A 14,726-nucleotide genomic window follows, 5' to 3' on the forward strand; every position below is an offset into this window, starting at 1 on the left:
GGCTCCTTTCGCAGCCCTGCTCTGAGAATGCGAACATCTGCAGATAGCTGGCAGCCAGAAGGGGCTAGCCTGGAAAACTGTTGCTCAGCCTCATCTGCCCATGGCACTGCTCGCACAGAGGCACAGAGACTGGGGCTGCTTGCTTGTCTTGACACCTCAAACTTCAAACGTAGTCTGGAAATGGGGGTGTCCCTGCCAGGCTCCTTTCCGAGCCCTGCTCTGAGAACGCGAACGTCTGCAGATAGCTGGCAGCCTGAAGGGGCTAGCCTGGAAAGCTGTTGCTCAGCCTCATCTGCCCATGGCACTGCTCGCACAGAGGCACAGAGACTGGGGCTGCTTGCTTGTCTTGCCACCTCAAACTTCAAATGTATACTGGAAGGGTGGAGGTCCCTGCCAGTCTTCTTTCGCAGCCCTGCTCTGAGAATGCGAACGTCTGCAGATAGCTGGCAGCCAGAAGGGGCTAGCCTGGAAAGCTGTTGCTCAGCCTCATCTGCCCATGGCACTGCTCGCACAGAGGCACAGAGACTGGGGCTGCTTGCTTGTCTTGCCACCTCAAACTTCAAACGTGTCTTATGTTGTCCGTGCTGGGCACCTCCGGTAGCCTTGCTCTGAGAATGCGAACGTCTGCAGATAGCTGGCAGCCAGAAGGGGCTAGCCTGGAAAGCTCTTGCTCAGCCTCATCTGCCCATGGCACTGCTCGCACAGAGGCACAGAGACTGGGGCTGCTTGCTTGTCTTGCACGTCAAACTTCAAACGTAGTCTGGAAATGGGGGTGTCCCTGCCAGGCTCCTTTCCCAGCCCTGCTCTGAGAATGCGAACGTCTGCAGATAGCTGGCAGCCTGAAGGGGCTAGCCTGGAAAGCTGTTGCTCAGCCTCATCTGCACATGGCACTGCTCGCACAGAGGCACAGAGACTGGGGCTTCTTGCTTGTCTTGCCACCTCAAACTTCAAACTTACACTGGAAATGGGGGGTGTTCCTGCCAGGTTCCTTTCCCAGCCCTGCCCCGAAAATGCGAACGTCTACAGATAGCTGGCAGGCAGAAGGGGCTAGCCTGGAAAGCTGTTGCTCAGCCTCATCTGCCCATGGCACTGCTCGCACAGAGGCACAGAGACTGGGGCTGCTTGCTTGTCTTGCCACCTCAAACTTCAAACGTATCTTATGTTGTCTGTGCTGGGTGCCTCCGGTAGCCCTGCTTCGAAAATGCGAACGTCTGCAGATAGCTGGCAGGCAGAAGGGGCTAGCCTGGAAAGCTGTTGCTTAGCCTCATCTGCCCATGGCACTGCTCGCACAGAGGCACAGAGACTGGGGCTGCTTGCTTGTCTTGCCACCTCAAACTTCAAATGTAGACTGCAAGGGTGGAGGTCCCTGCCAGTCTTCTTTCGCAGCCCTGCTCTGAGAATGCGAACGTCTGCAGATAGCTGGCAGCCAGAAGGGGCTAGCCTGGAAAGCTGTTGCTCAGCCTCATCTGCCCATGGCACTGCTCGCACAGAGGCACAGAGACTGGGGCTGCTTGCTTGTCTTGACACCTGAAACTTCAAACGTATCTTATGTTGTCCGTGCTGGGCACCTCCGGTAGCCTTGCTCTGAGAATGCGAACGTCTGCAGATAGCTGGCAGCCAGAAGGGGCTAGCCTGGAAAGCTGTTGCTCAGCCTCATCTGCCCATGGCACTGCTCTCACAGAGGCACAGAGACTGGGGCTGCTTGCTTGTCTTGCCACCTCAAACTTCAAACGTATCTTATGTTATCTGTGCTGGTCGCCACCGGTCGCCCTGCTCTGAGAATACGAACGTCTGCAGATAGCTGGCAGGCAGAAGGGGCTAGCCAGGAAAGCTGTTGCTCAGCCTCATCTGCCCATGGCACTGCTCGCACAGAGGCACAGAGACTGGGTCTGCTTGCTTGTCTTGCCACCTCAAACTTCCAACGTACACTGGAAATGGGGGGTGTTCCTGCCAGGCTCCTTTCCCAGCCCTGCTCCGAAAATGCGAACGTCTACAGATAGCTGGCAGCCAGAAGGGGCTAGCCTGGAAAGCTGTTGCTCAGCCTCATCTGCCCATGGCACTGCTCGTACAGAGGCACAGAGACTGGGGCTGCTTGCTTGTCTTGCCACATCAAACTTAAAACGTATCTTATGTTGTCCGTGCTGGGCGCCTCCGGTGGCCCTGCTCCGAAAATGCGAACATCTGCAGATAGCTGGCAGCCAGAAGGGGCTAGCCTGGAAAGCTGTTGCTCAGCCTCATCTGCCCATGGCACTGCTCGCACAGAGGCACAGAGACTGGGGCTGCTTGCTTGTCTTGCCACCTCAAACTTCAAATGTAGACTGGAAGGGGGGAGGTCCCTGCCAGGCTCCTTTCGCAGCCCTGCTCTGAGAATGCGAACGTCTGCAGATAGTTGGCAGCCAGAAGGGGCTAGCCTGGAAAGCTGTTGCTCAGCCTCATCTGCCCATGGCACTGCTCGCACAGAGGCACAGAGACTGGGGCTGCTTGCTTGTCTTGCCACCTCAAACTTCAAACGTATCTTATGTTGACTGTGCTGGGTGCCTCCGGTAGCCCTGCTCTGAGAATGCGAACGTCTGCAGATAGCTGGCAGGCAGAAGGGGCTAGCCTGGAAAGCTGTTGCTCAGCCTCATCTGCCCATGGCACTGCTCGCACAGAGGCACAGAGACTGGGGCTGCTTGCTTGTCTTGCCACCTCAAACTTCAAACGTAGTCTGGAAATGGGGGTGTCCCTGCCAGGCTCCTTTCCCAGCCCTCCTCTGAGAATGCGAACGTCTGCAGATAGCTGGCAGCCTGAAGGGGCTAGCCTGGAAAGCTGTTGCTCAGCCTCATCTGCCCATGGCACTGCTCGCACAGAGGCACAGAGACTGGGGCTGCTTGCTTGTCTTGCCACCTCAAACTTCCAACGTACACTGGAAATGGGGGGTGTTCCTGCCAGGCTCCTTTCCCAGCCCTGCTCCGAAAATGCGAACGTCTACAGATAGCTGGCAGCCAGAAGGGGCTAGCCTGGAAAGCTGTTGCTCAGCCTCATCTGCCCATGGCACTGCTCGTACAGAGGCACAGAGACTGGGGCTGCTTGCTTGTCTTGCCACATCAAACTTAAAACGTATCTTATGTTGTCCGTGCTGGGCGCCTCCGGTGGCCCTGCTCCGAAAATGCGAACATCTGCAGATAGCTGGCAGCCAGAAGGGGCTAGCCTGGAAAGCTGTTGCTCAGCCTCATCTGCCCATGGCACTGCTCGCACAGAGGCACAGAGACTGGGGCTGCTTGCTTGTCTTGCCACCTCAAACTTCAAATGTAGACTGGAAGGGGGGAGGTCCCTGCCAGGCTCCTTTCGCAGCCCTGCTCTGAGAATGCGAACGTCTGCAGATAGTTGGCAGCCAGAAGGGGCTAGCCTGGAAAGCTGTTGCTCAGCCTCATCTGCCCATGGCACTGCTCGCACAGAGGCACAGAGACTGGGGCTGCTTGCTTGTCTTGCCACCTCAAACTTCAAACGTATCTTATGTTGACTGTGCTGGGTGCCTCCGGTAGCCCTGCTCTGAGAATGCGAACGTCTGCAGATAGCTGGCAGGCAGAAGGGGCTAGCCTGGAAAGCTGTTGCTCAGCCTCATCTGCCCATGGCACTGCTCGCACAGAGGCACAGAGACTGGGGCTGCTTGCTTGTCTTGCCACCTCAAACTTCAAACGTAGTCTGGAAATGGGGGTGTCCCTGCCAGGCTCCTTTCCCAGCCCTCCTCTGAGAATGCGAACGTCTGCAGATAGCTGGCAGCCTGAAGGGGCTAGCCTGGAAAGCTGTTGCTCAGCCTCATCTGCCCATGGCACTGCTCGCACAGAGGCACAGAGACTGGGGCTGCTTGCTTGTCTTGCCACCTCAAACTTCAAACGTATCTTATGTTGTCTGTGCTTGGTGCCTCTGGTAGCCCTACTTCGAAAATGCGAACGTCTGCAGATAGCTGGCAGGCAGAAGGGGCTAGCCTGGAAAGCTGTTGCTCAGCCTCATCTGCCCATGGCGCTGCTCGCACAGAGGCACAGAGACTGGGGCTGCTTGCTTGTCTTGACACCTCAAACTTCAAACGTTGTCTGGAAATGGGGGTGTCCCTGCCAGCCTCCTTTCCCAGCCCTCCTCTGAGAATGCGAACGTCTGCAGATAGCTGGCAGCCAGAAGGGGCTAGCCTGGAAAGCTGTTGCTCAGCCTCATCTGCCCATGGCACTGCTCGCACAGAGGCACAGAGACTGGGGCTGCTTGCTTGTCTTGCACCTCAAACTTCAAACGTAGTCTGGAAATGGGGGGGTCCCTGTCAGGCTCCTTTCCCAGCCCTGCTCTGAGAATGCGAACGTCTGCAGATAGCTGGCAGCCAGAAGGGGCTAGCCTGGAAAGCTGTTGCTCAGCCTCATCTGCCCATGGCACTGCTCGCACAGAGGCATGGAGAATGGGGCTGCTTGCTTGTCTTGCCACCTCAAACTTCAAACGTAGATTGAAAGGGGGGGTCCCTGCCAGTCTGCTTTCGCAGCCTTGCTCCGAATATGAGTACGTCTGCAGATAGCTGGCAGGTAGAAGGGGCTAGCCTGGAAAGCTGTTGCTCAGCCTCATCTGCCCATGGCACTGCTCGCACAGAGGCACAGAGACTGGGGCTGCTTGCTTGTCTTGACACCTCAAACTTCAAACGTACACTGGACATGGGGGGTGTTCCTGCCAGGCTCCTTTCCCAGCCCTGCTCCGAAAATGCGAACGTCTAGAGATAGCTGGCAGCCAGAAGGGGCTAGCCTGGAAAGCTGTTGCTCAGCCTCATCTGCCCATGGCACTGCTCGCACAGAGGCACAGAGACTGGGGCTGCTTGCTTGTCTTGACACCTCAAACTTCAAACGTATCTTATGTTGTCCGTGCTGGGCGCCTCCGGTGGCCCTGCTCCGAAAATGCGAACATCTGAAGATAGCTGGCAGCCAGAAGGGGCTAGCCTGGAAAGCTGTTGCTCAGCCTCATCTGCCCATGGCACTGCTCTCACAGAGGCACAGAGACTGGGGCTGCTTGCTTGTCTTGCCACCTCAAACTTCAAACGTATCTTATGTTATCTGTGCTGGTCGCCACCGGTCGCCCTGCTCTGAGAATACGAACGTCTGCAGATAGCTGGCAGGCAGAAGGGGCTAGCCAGGAAAGCTGTTGCTCAGCCTCATCTGCCCATGGCACTGCTCGCACAGAGGCACAGAGACTGGGTCTGCTTGCTTGTCTTGCCACCTCAAACTTCCAACGTACACTGGAAATGGGGGGTGTTCCTGCCAGGCTCCTTTCCCAGCCCTGCTCCGAAAATGCGAACGTCTACAGATAGCTGGCAGCCAGAAGGGGCTAGCCTGGAAAGCTGTTGCTCAGCCTCATCTGCCCATGGCACTGCTCGTACAGAGGCACAGAGACTGGGGCTGCTTGCTTGTCTTGCCACATCAAACTTAAAACGTATCTTATGTTGTCCGTGCTGGGCGCCTCCGGTGGCCCTGCTCCGAAAATGCGAACATCTGCAGATAGCTGGCAGCCAGAAGGGGCTAGCCTGGAAAGCTGTTGCTCAGCCTCATCTGCCCATGGCACTGCTCGCACAGAGGCACAGAGACTGGGGCTGCTTGCTTGTCTTGCCACCTCAAACTTCAAATGTAGACTGGAAGGGGGGAGGTCCCTGCCAGGCTCCTTTCGCAGCCCTGCTCTGAGAATGCGAACGTCTGCAGATAGTTGGCAGCCAGAAGGGGCTAGCCTGGAAAGCTGTTGCTCAGCCTCATCTGCCCATGGCACTGCTCGCACAGAGGCACAGAGACTGGGGCTGCTTGCTTGTCTTGCCACCTCAAACTTCAAACGTATCTTATGTTGACTGTGCTGGGTGCCTCCGGTAGCCCTGCTCTGAGAATGCGAACGTCTGCAGATAGCTGGCAGGCAGAAGGGGCTAGCCTGGAAAGCTGTTGCTCAGCCTCATCTGCCCATGGCACTGCTCGCACAGAGGCACAGAGACTGGGGCTGCTTGCTTGTCTTGCCACCTCAAACTTCAAACGTAGTCTGGAAATGGGGGTGTCCCTGCCAGGCTCCTTTCCCAGCCCTCCTCTGAGAATGCGAACGTCTGCAGATAGCTGGCAGCCTGAAGGGGCTAGCCTGGAAAGCTGTTGCTCAGCCTCATCTGCCCATGGCACTGCTCGCACAGAGGCACAGAGACTGGGGCTGCTTGCTTGTCTTGCCACCTCAAACTTCCAACGTCCACTGGAAATGGGGGGTGTTCCTGCCAGGCTCCTTTCCCAGCCCTGCTCCGAAAATGCGAACGTCTACAGATAGCTGGCAGGCATAAGGGGCTAGCCTGGAAAGCTGTTGCTCAGCCTCATCTGCCCATGGCACTGCTCGCACAGAGGCACAGAGACTGGGGCTGCTTGCTTGTCTTGCCACCTCAAACTTCAAACGTATCTTATGTTGTCTGTGCTTGGTGCCTCTGGTAGCCCTACTTCGAAAATGCGAACGTCTGCAGATAGCTGGCAGGCAGAAGGGGCTAGCCTGGAAAGCTGTTGCTCAGCCTCATCTGCCCATGGCGCTGCTCGCACAGAGGCACAGAGACTGGGGCTGCTTGCTTGTCTTGACACCTCAAACTTCAAACGTTGTCTGGAAATGGGGGTGTCCCTGCCAGCCTCCTTTCCCAGCCCTCCTCTGAGAATGCGAACGTCTGCAGATAGCTGGCAGCCAGAAGGGGCTAGCCTGGAAAGCTGTTGCTCAGCCTCATCTGCCCATGGCACTGCTCGCACAGAGGCACAGAGACTGGGGCTGCTTGCTTGTCTTGCACCTCAAACTTCAAACGTAGTCTGGAAATGGGGGGGTCCCTGTCAGGCTCCTTTCCCAGCCCTGCTCTGAGAATGCGAACGTCTGCAGATAGCTGGCAGCCAGAAGGGGCTAGCCTGGAAAGCTGTTGCTCAGCCTCATCTGCCCATGGCACTGCTCGCACAGAGGCATGGAGAATGGGGCTGCTTGCTTGTCTTGCCACCTCAAACTTCAAACGTAGATTGAAAGGGGGGGTCCCTGCCAGTCTGCTTTCGCAGCCTTGCTCCGAATATGAGTACGTCTGCAGATAGCTGGCAGGTAGAAGGGGCTAGCCTGGAAAGCTGTTGCTCAGCCTCATCTGCCCATGGCACTGCTCGCACAGAGGCACAGAGACTGGGGCTGCTTGCTTGTCTTGACACCTCAAACTTCAAACGTACACTGGACATGGGGGGTGTTCCTGCCAGGCTCCTTTCCCAGCCCTGCTCCGAAAATGCGAACGTCTAGAGATAGCTGGCAGCCAGAAGGGGCTAGCCTGGAAAGCTGTTGCTCAGCCTCATCTGCCCATGGCACTGCTCGCACAGAGGCACAGAGACTGGGGCTGCTTGCTTGTCTTGACACCTCAAACTTCAAACGTATCTTATGTTGTCCGTGCTGGGCGCCTCCGGTGGCCCTGCTCCGAAAATGCGAACATCTGAAGATAGCTGGCAGCCAGAAGGGGCTAGCCTGGAAAGCTGTTGCTCAGCCTCATCTGCCCATGGCACTGCTCGCACAGAGGCACAGAGACTGGGGCTGCTTGCTTGTCTTGCCACCTCAAACTTGAAATGTATACTTGAAGTGGGTAGTTCCCTGCCAGGCTCCTTTCGCAGCCCTGCTCCGAAAATACGAACGTCTGCAGATAGCTGGCAGCCAGAAGGGGCTAGCCTGGAAAGCTGTTGCTCAGCCTCATCTGCCCATGGCACTGCTCGCACAGAAGCACAGAGACTGGGGCTGCTTGCTTGTCTTGCACCTCAAACTTCAAACGTAGTCTGGAAATGGGGGGGTCTCTGCCAGGTTACTTTCCCAGCCCTGCTCTGAGAATGCGAACGTCTGCAGATAGCTGGCAGGCAGAAGGGGCTAGCCTGGAAAGCTGTTGCTCAGCCTCATCTGCCCATGGCACTGCTCGCACAGAGGCACAGAGACTGGGGCTGCTTGCTTGTCTTGCCACCTCAAACTTCCAACGTACACTGGAAATGGGGGGTGTTCCTGCCAGGCTCCTTTCCCAGCCCTGCTCCGAAAATGCGAACGTCTACAGATAGCTGGCAGGCATAAGGGGCTAGCCTGGAAAGCTGTTGCTCAGCCTCATCTGCCCATGGCACTGCTCGCACAGAGGCACAGAGACTGGGGCTGCTTGCTTGTCTTGCCACCTCAAACTTCAAACGTATCTTATGTTGTCTGTGCTGGGTGCCTCCGGTAGCCCTGCTTCGAAAATGCGAACGTCTGCAGATAGCTGGCAGGCAGAAGGGGCTAGCCTGGAAAGCTGTTGCTCAGCCTCATCTGCCCATGGCACTGCTCGCACAGAGGCACAGAGACTGGGGCTGCTTGCTTGTCTTGACACCTCAAAATTCAAACGTTGTCTGGAAATGGGGGTGTCCCTGCCAGCCTCCTTTCCCAGCCCTCCTCTGAGAATGCGAACGTCTGCAGATAGCTGGCAGCCAGAAGGGGCTAGCCTGGAAAGCTGTTGCTCAGCCTCATCTGCCCATGGCACTGCTCGCACAGAGGCACAGAGACTGGGGCTGCTTGCTTGTCTTGCCACCTCAAACTTGAAATGTGTACTTGAAGTGGGGAGTTCCCTGCCAGGCTCCTTTCCCAGCCCTGCTCCGAAAATGCGAACTTCTGCAGATAGCTGGCAGCCAGAAGGGGCTAGCCTGGAAAGCTGTTGCTCAGCCTCATCTGCCCATGGCACTGCTCGCACAGAGGCACAGAGACTGGGGCTGCTTGCTTGTCTTGCCACCTCAAACTTCAAACGTAGACTTGAAAGGGGGGGTCCCTGCCAGGCTCCTTTCGCAGCCTTGCTCCGAATATGAGTACGTCTGCAGATAGCTGGCAGCCAGAAGGGGCTAGCCTGGAAAGCTGTTGCTCAGCCTCATCTGCCCATGGTACTGCTCGCACAGAGGCACAGAGACTGGGGCTGCTTGCTTCTCTTGCCACCTCAAACTTCAAACGTAGACTGCAAGGGGGGGGTCCCTGTGAGGCTCCTTTCGCAGCCCTGCTCCAAAAATACGAACGTCTGCAGATAGCTGGCAGGCAGAAGGGGCTAGCCTGGAAAGCTGTTGCTCAGCCTCATCTGCCCATGGCACTGCTCGCACAGAGGCAGAGAGACTGGGGCTGCTTTCTTGTCTTGCCACCTCAAACTTCAAACGTATCTTATGTTGTCCGTGCTGGGCGCCTCCGGTGGCCCTGCTCCGAAAATGCGAACATCTGCAGATAGCTGGCAGCCAGAAGGGGCTAGCCTGGAAAGCTGTTGCTCAGCCTCATCTGCCCATGGCACTGCTCGCACAGAGGCACAGAGACTGGGGCTGCTTGCTTGTCATGCCACCTCAAACTTCAAGTGTAGACTGGAAGGGGGGAGGTCCCTGCCAGGCTGCTTTCGCAGCCCTGCTCTGAGAATGCGAACATCTGCAGATAGCTGGCAGCCAGAAGGGGCTAGCTTGGAAAGCTGTTGCTCAGCCTCATCTGCCCATGGCACTGCTCGCACAGAGGCACAGAGACTGGGGCTGCTTGCTTGTCTTGACACCTCAAACTTCAAACGTAAACTGTAAATGGGGGTGTCCCTGCCAGGCTCCTTTCCGAGCCCTGCTTTGAGAACGCGAACGTCTGCAGATAGCTGGCAGCCAGAAGGGGCTAGCCTGGAAAGCTGTTGCTCAGCCTCATCTGCCCATGGCACTGCTCGCACAGAGGCACAGAGACTGGGGCTGCTTGCTTGTCTTGCCACCTCAAACTTGAAATGTATACTTGAAGTGGGGAGTTCCCTGCCAGGCTGCTTTCACAGCCCTGCTCCGAAAATGCGAATGTCTGCAGATAGCTGGCAGCCTGAAGGGGCTAGCCTGGAAAGCTGTTGCTCAGCCTCATCTGCCCATGGCACTGCTCGCACAGAGGCACAGAGACTGGGGCTGCTTGCTTGTCTTGCCACCTCAAACTTCAAATGTATACTGGAAGAGTGGAGGTCCCTGCCAGTCTTCTTTCGCAGCACTGCTTTGAGAATGCGAACGTCTGCAGATAGCTGGCAGCCAGAAGGGGCTAGCCTGGAAAGCTGTTGCTCAGCCTCATCTGCCCATGGCACTGCTCGCACAGAGGCACAGAGACTGGGGCTGCTTGCTTGTCTTGCCACCTCAAACTTCAAACGTATCTTATGTTGTCCGTGCTGGGCACCTCCGGTAGCCTTGCTCTGAGAATGCGAACGTCTGCAGATAGCTGGCAGCCAGAAGGGGCTAGCCTGGAAAGCTGTTGCTCAGCCTCATGTGCCGAGGCACAGAGACTGGGGCTGCTTGCTTGTCTTGCACCTCAAACTTCAAACGTAGTCTGGAAATGGGGGTGTCCCTGCCAGGCTCCTTTCCCAGCCCTCCTCTGAGAATGCGAACGTCTGCAGATAGCTGGCAGCCTGAAGGGGCTAGCCTGGAAAGCTGTTGCTCAGCCTCATCTGCCCATGGCACTGCTCGCACAGAGGCACAGAGACTGGGGCTGCTTGCTTGTCTTGCCACATCAAACTTCAAACGTATCTTATGTTGTCCGTGCTGGGCGCCTCCGGTGGCCCTGCTCCGAAAATGCGAACATCTGCAGATAGCTGGCAGCCAGAAGGGGCTAGCCTGGAAAGCTGTTGCTCAGCCTCATCTGCCCATGGCACTGCTCGCACAGAGGCACAGAGACTGGGGCTGCTTGCTTGTCTTGACACCTCAAACTTCAAACGTAGTCTGGAAATGGTGGTGTCCCTGCCAGGCTCCTTTCCCAGCCCTCCTCTGAGAATGCGAACGTCTGCAGATAGCTGGCAGCCTGAAGGGGCTAGCCTGGAAAGCTGTTGCTCAGCCTCATCTGCCCATGGCACTGCTCGCACAGAGGCACAGAGACTGGGGCTTCTTGCTTGTCTTGCCACCTCAAACTTGAAATGTGTACTTGAAGTGGGGAGTTCCCTGCCAGGCTCCTTTCCCAGCCCTGCTCCGAAAATGCGAACTTCTGCAGATAGCTGGCAGCCAGAAGGGGCTAGCCTGGAAAGATGTTGCTCAGCCTCATCTGCCCATGGCACTGCTCGCACAGAGGCACAGAGACTGGGGCTGCTTGCTTGTCTTGCCACCTCAAACTTCAAACGTATCTTATGTTGTCCGTGCTGGGCACCTCCGGCAGCCTTGCTCTGAGAATGCGAACGTCTGCAGATAGCTGGCAGCCAGAAGGGGCTAGCCTGGAAAGCTGTTGCTCAGCCTCATCTGCCCATGGCACTGCTCGCACAGAGGCACAGAGACTGGGGCTGCTTGCTTGTCTTGCACCTCAAACTTCAAACGTAGTCTGGAAATGGGGGGGTCCCTGTCAGGCTCCTTTCGCAGCCCTGCTCTGAGAATGCGAACGTCTGCAGATAGCTGGCAGCCTGAAGGGGCTAGCCTGGAAAGCTGTTGCTCAGCCTCATCTGCCCATGGCACTGCTCGCTCAGAGTCATGGAGAATGGGGCTGCTTGCTTGTCTTGCCACCTCAAACTTCAAACGTAGACTTGAAAGGGGGGGTCCCTGCCAGGCTCCTTTCGCAGCCTTGCTCCGAATATGAGTACGTCTGCAGATAGCTGGCAGCCAGAAGGGGCTAGCCTGGAAAGCTGTTGCTCAGCCTCATCTGCCCATGGCACTGCTCGCACAGAGGCACAGAGACTGGGGCTGCTTGCTTGTCTTGCCACCTCAAACTTCAAACGTATCTTATGTTGTCCGTGCTGGGCGCCTCCGGTGGCCCTGCTCCGAAAATGCGAACATCTGCAGATAGCTGGCAGGCAGAAGGGGCTAGCCTGGAAAGCTGTTGCTCAGCCTCATCTGCCCATGGCACTGCTCGCACAGAGGCACAGAGACTGGGGCTGCTTGCTTGTCTTGCCACCTCAAACTTGAAATGTGTACTTGAAGTGGGGAGTTCCCTGCCAGGCTCCTTTCCCAGCCCTGCTCCGAAAATGCGAACTTCTGCAGATAGCTGGCAGCCAGAAGGGGCTAGCCTGGAAAGATGTTGCTCAGCCTCATCTGCCCATGGCACTGCTCGCACAGAGGCACAGAGACTGGGGCTGCTTGCTTGTCTTGCCACCTCAAACTTCAAACGTATCTTATGTTGTCCGTGCTGGGCACCTCCGGCAGCGTGCTCTGAGAATGCGAACGTCTGCAGATAGCTGGCAGGCAGAAGGGGCTAGCCTGGAAAGCTGTTGCTCAGCCTCATCTGCCCATGGCACTGCTCGCACAGAGGCACAGAGACTGGGGCTGCTTGCTTGTCTTGCCACCTCAAACTTCAAACGTATCTTATGTTGTCCGTGCTGGGCACCTCCGGCAGCCTTGCTCTGAGAATGCGAACGTCTGCAGATAGCTGGCAGGCAGAAGGGGCTAGCCTGGAAAGCTGTTGCTCAGCCTCATCTGCCCATGGCACTGCTCGCACAGAGGCACAGAGACTGGGGCTGCTTGCTTGTCTTGCACCTCAAACTTCAATCGTAGTCTGGAAATGGGGGGGTCCCTGTCAGGCTCCTTTCCCAGCCCTGCTCTGAGAATGTGAACGTCTGCAGATAGCTGGCAGCCAGAAGGGGCTAGCCTGGAAAGGTGTTGCTCAGCCTCATCTGCCCATGGCACTGCTCGCAGAGAGGCATGGAGAATGGGGCTGCTTGCTTGTCTTGCCACCTCAAACTTCAAACGTAGACTTGAAAGGGGGGGTCCCTGCCAGGCTCCTTTCGCAGCCTTGCTCCGAATATGAGTACGTCTGCAGATAGCTGGCAGGCAGAAGGGGCTAGCCTGGAAAGCTGTTTCTCAGCCTCATCTGCCCATGGCACTGCTCGCACAGAGGCACAGAGACTGGGGCTGCTTGCTTGTCTTGCCACCTCAAACTTCCAACGTACACTGGAAATGGGGGGTGTTCCTGCCAGGCTCCTTTCCCAGCCCTGCTCCGAAAATGCGAACGTCTACAGATAGCTGGCAGCCAGAAGGGGCTAGCCTGGAAAGCTGTTGCTCAGCCTCATCTGCCCATGGCACTGCTCGCACAGAGGCACAGAGACTGGGGCTGCTTGCTTGTCTTGCGACCTCAAACTTCAAACGTATCTTATGTTGTCCGTGCTGGGCGCCTCCGGTGGCCCTGCTCCGAAAATGCGAACATCTGAAGATAGCTGGCAGCCAGAAGGGGCTAGCCTGGAAAGCTGTTGCTCAGCCTCATCTGCCCATGGCACTGCTCGCACAGAGGCACAGAGACTGGGGCTGCTTGCTTGTCTTGCCACCTCAAACTTGAAATGTATACTTGAAGTGGGTAGTTCCCTGCCAGGCTCCTTTCGCAGCCCTGCTCCGAAAATGCGAACGTCTGCAGATAGCTGGCAGCCAGAAGGGGCTAGCCTGGAAAGCTGTTGCTCAGCCTCATCTGCCCATGGCACTACTCGCACAGAAGCACAGAGACTGGGGCTGCTTGCTTGTCTTGCACCTCAAACTTCAAACGTAGTCTGGAAATGGGGGGGTCCCTGTCAGGCTCCTTTCCCAGCCCTGCTCTGAGAATGCGAACGTCTGCAGATAGCTGGCAGGCAGAAGGGGCTAGCCTGGAAAGCTGTTGCTCAGCCTCATCTGCCCATGGCACTGCTCGCACAGAGGCACAGAGACTGGGGCTGCTTGCTTGTCTTGCCACCTCAAACTTCCAACGTCCACTGGAAATGGGGGGTGTTCCTGCCAGGCTCCTTTCCCAGCCCTGCTCCGAAAATGCGAACGTCTACAGATAGCTGGCAGCCAGAAGGGGCTAGCCTGGAAAGCTGTTGCTCAGCCTCATCTGCCCATGGCACTGCTCGCACAGAGGCACAGAGACTGGGGCTGCTTGCTTGTCTTGCCACCTCAAACTTCCAACGTCCACTGGAAATGGGGGGTGTTCCTGCCAGGCTCCTTTCCCAGCCCTGCTCCGAAAATGTGAACGTCTACAGATAGCTGGCAGCCAGAAGGGGCTAGCCTGGAAAGCTGTTGCTCAGCCTCATCTGCCCATGGCACTGCTCGCACAGAGGCACAGAGACTGGGGCTGCTTGCTTGTCTTGCCACCTCAAACTTGAAATGTGTACTTGAAGTGGGGAGTTCCCTGCCAGGCTCCTTTCGCAGCCCTGCTCCGAAAATGCGAACTTCTGCAGATAGCTGGCAGCCAGAAGGGGCTAGCCTGGAAAGCTGTTGCTCAGCCTCATGTGCCCATGGCACTGCTCGCACAGAGGCACAGAGACTGGGGCTGCTTGCTTGTCTTGCCACCTCAAACTTCAAACGTAGACTTGAAAGGGGGGGTCCCTGCCAGGCTCCTTTCGCAGCCCTGCTCTGAGAATGCGAACATCTGCAGATAGCTGGCAGCCAGAAGGGGCTAGCCTGGAAAGCTGTTGCTCAGCCTCATCTGCCCATGGCACTGCTCGCACAGAGGCACAGAGACTGGGGCTGCTTGCTTGTCTTGACACCTCAAACTTCAAACGTAGTCTGGAAATGGGGGTGTCCCTGCCAGGCTCCTTTCCGAGCCCTGCTCTGAGAACGCGAACGTCTGCAGATAGCTGGCAGCCAGAAGGGGCTAGCCTGGAAAGCTGTTGCTCAGCCTCATCTGCCCATGGCACTGCTCGCACAGAGGCACAGAGACTGGGGCTGCTTGCTTGTCTTGCACCTCAAACTTCAAACGTAGTCTGGAAATGGGGGGGTCCCTGTCAGGCTCCTTTCCCAGCCCTGCTCTGAGAATGCGAACGTCTGCAGATAGCTGGCAGCCTGAAGGGGCTAGCC

The sequence above is a fragment of the Opisthocomus hoazin genome, chromosome 24, assembly GCF_030867145.1.
Source record: "Opisthocomus hoazin isolate bOpiHoa1 chromosome 24, bOpiHoa1.hap1, whole genome shotgun sequence".
NCBI lineage: Eukaryota > Metazoa > Chordata > Aves > Opisthocomiformes > Opisthocomidae > Opisthocomus > Opisthocomus hoazin.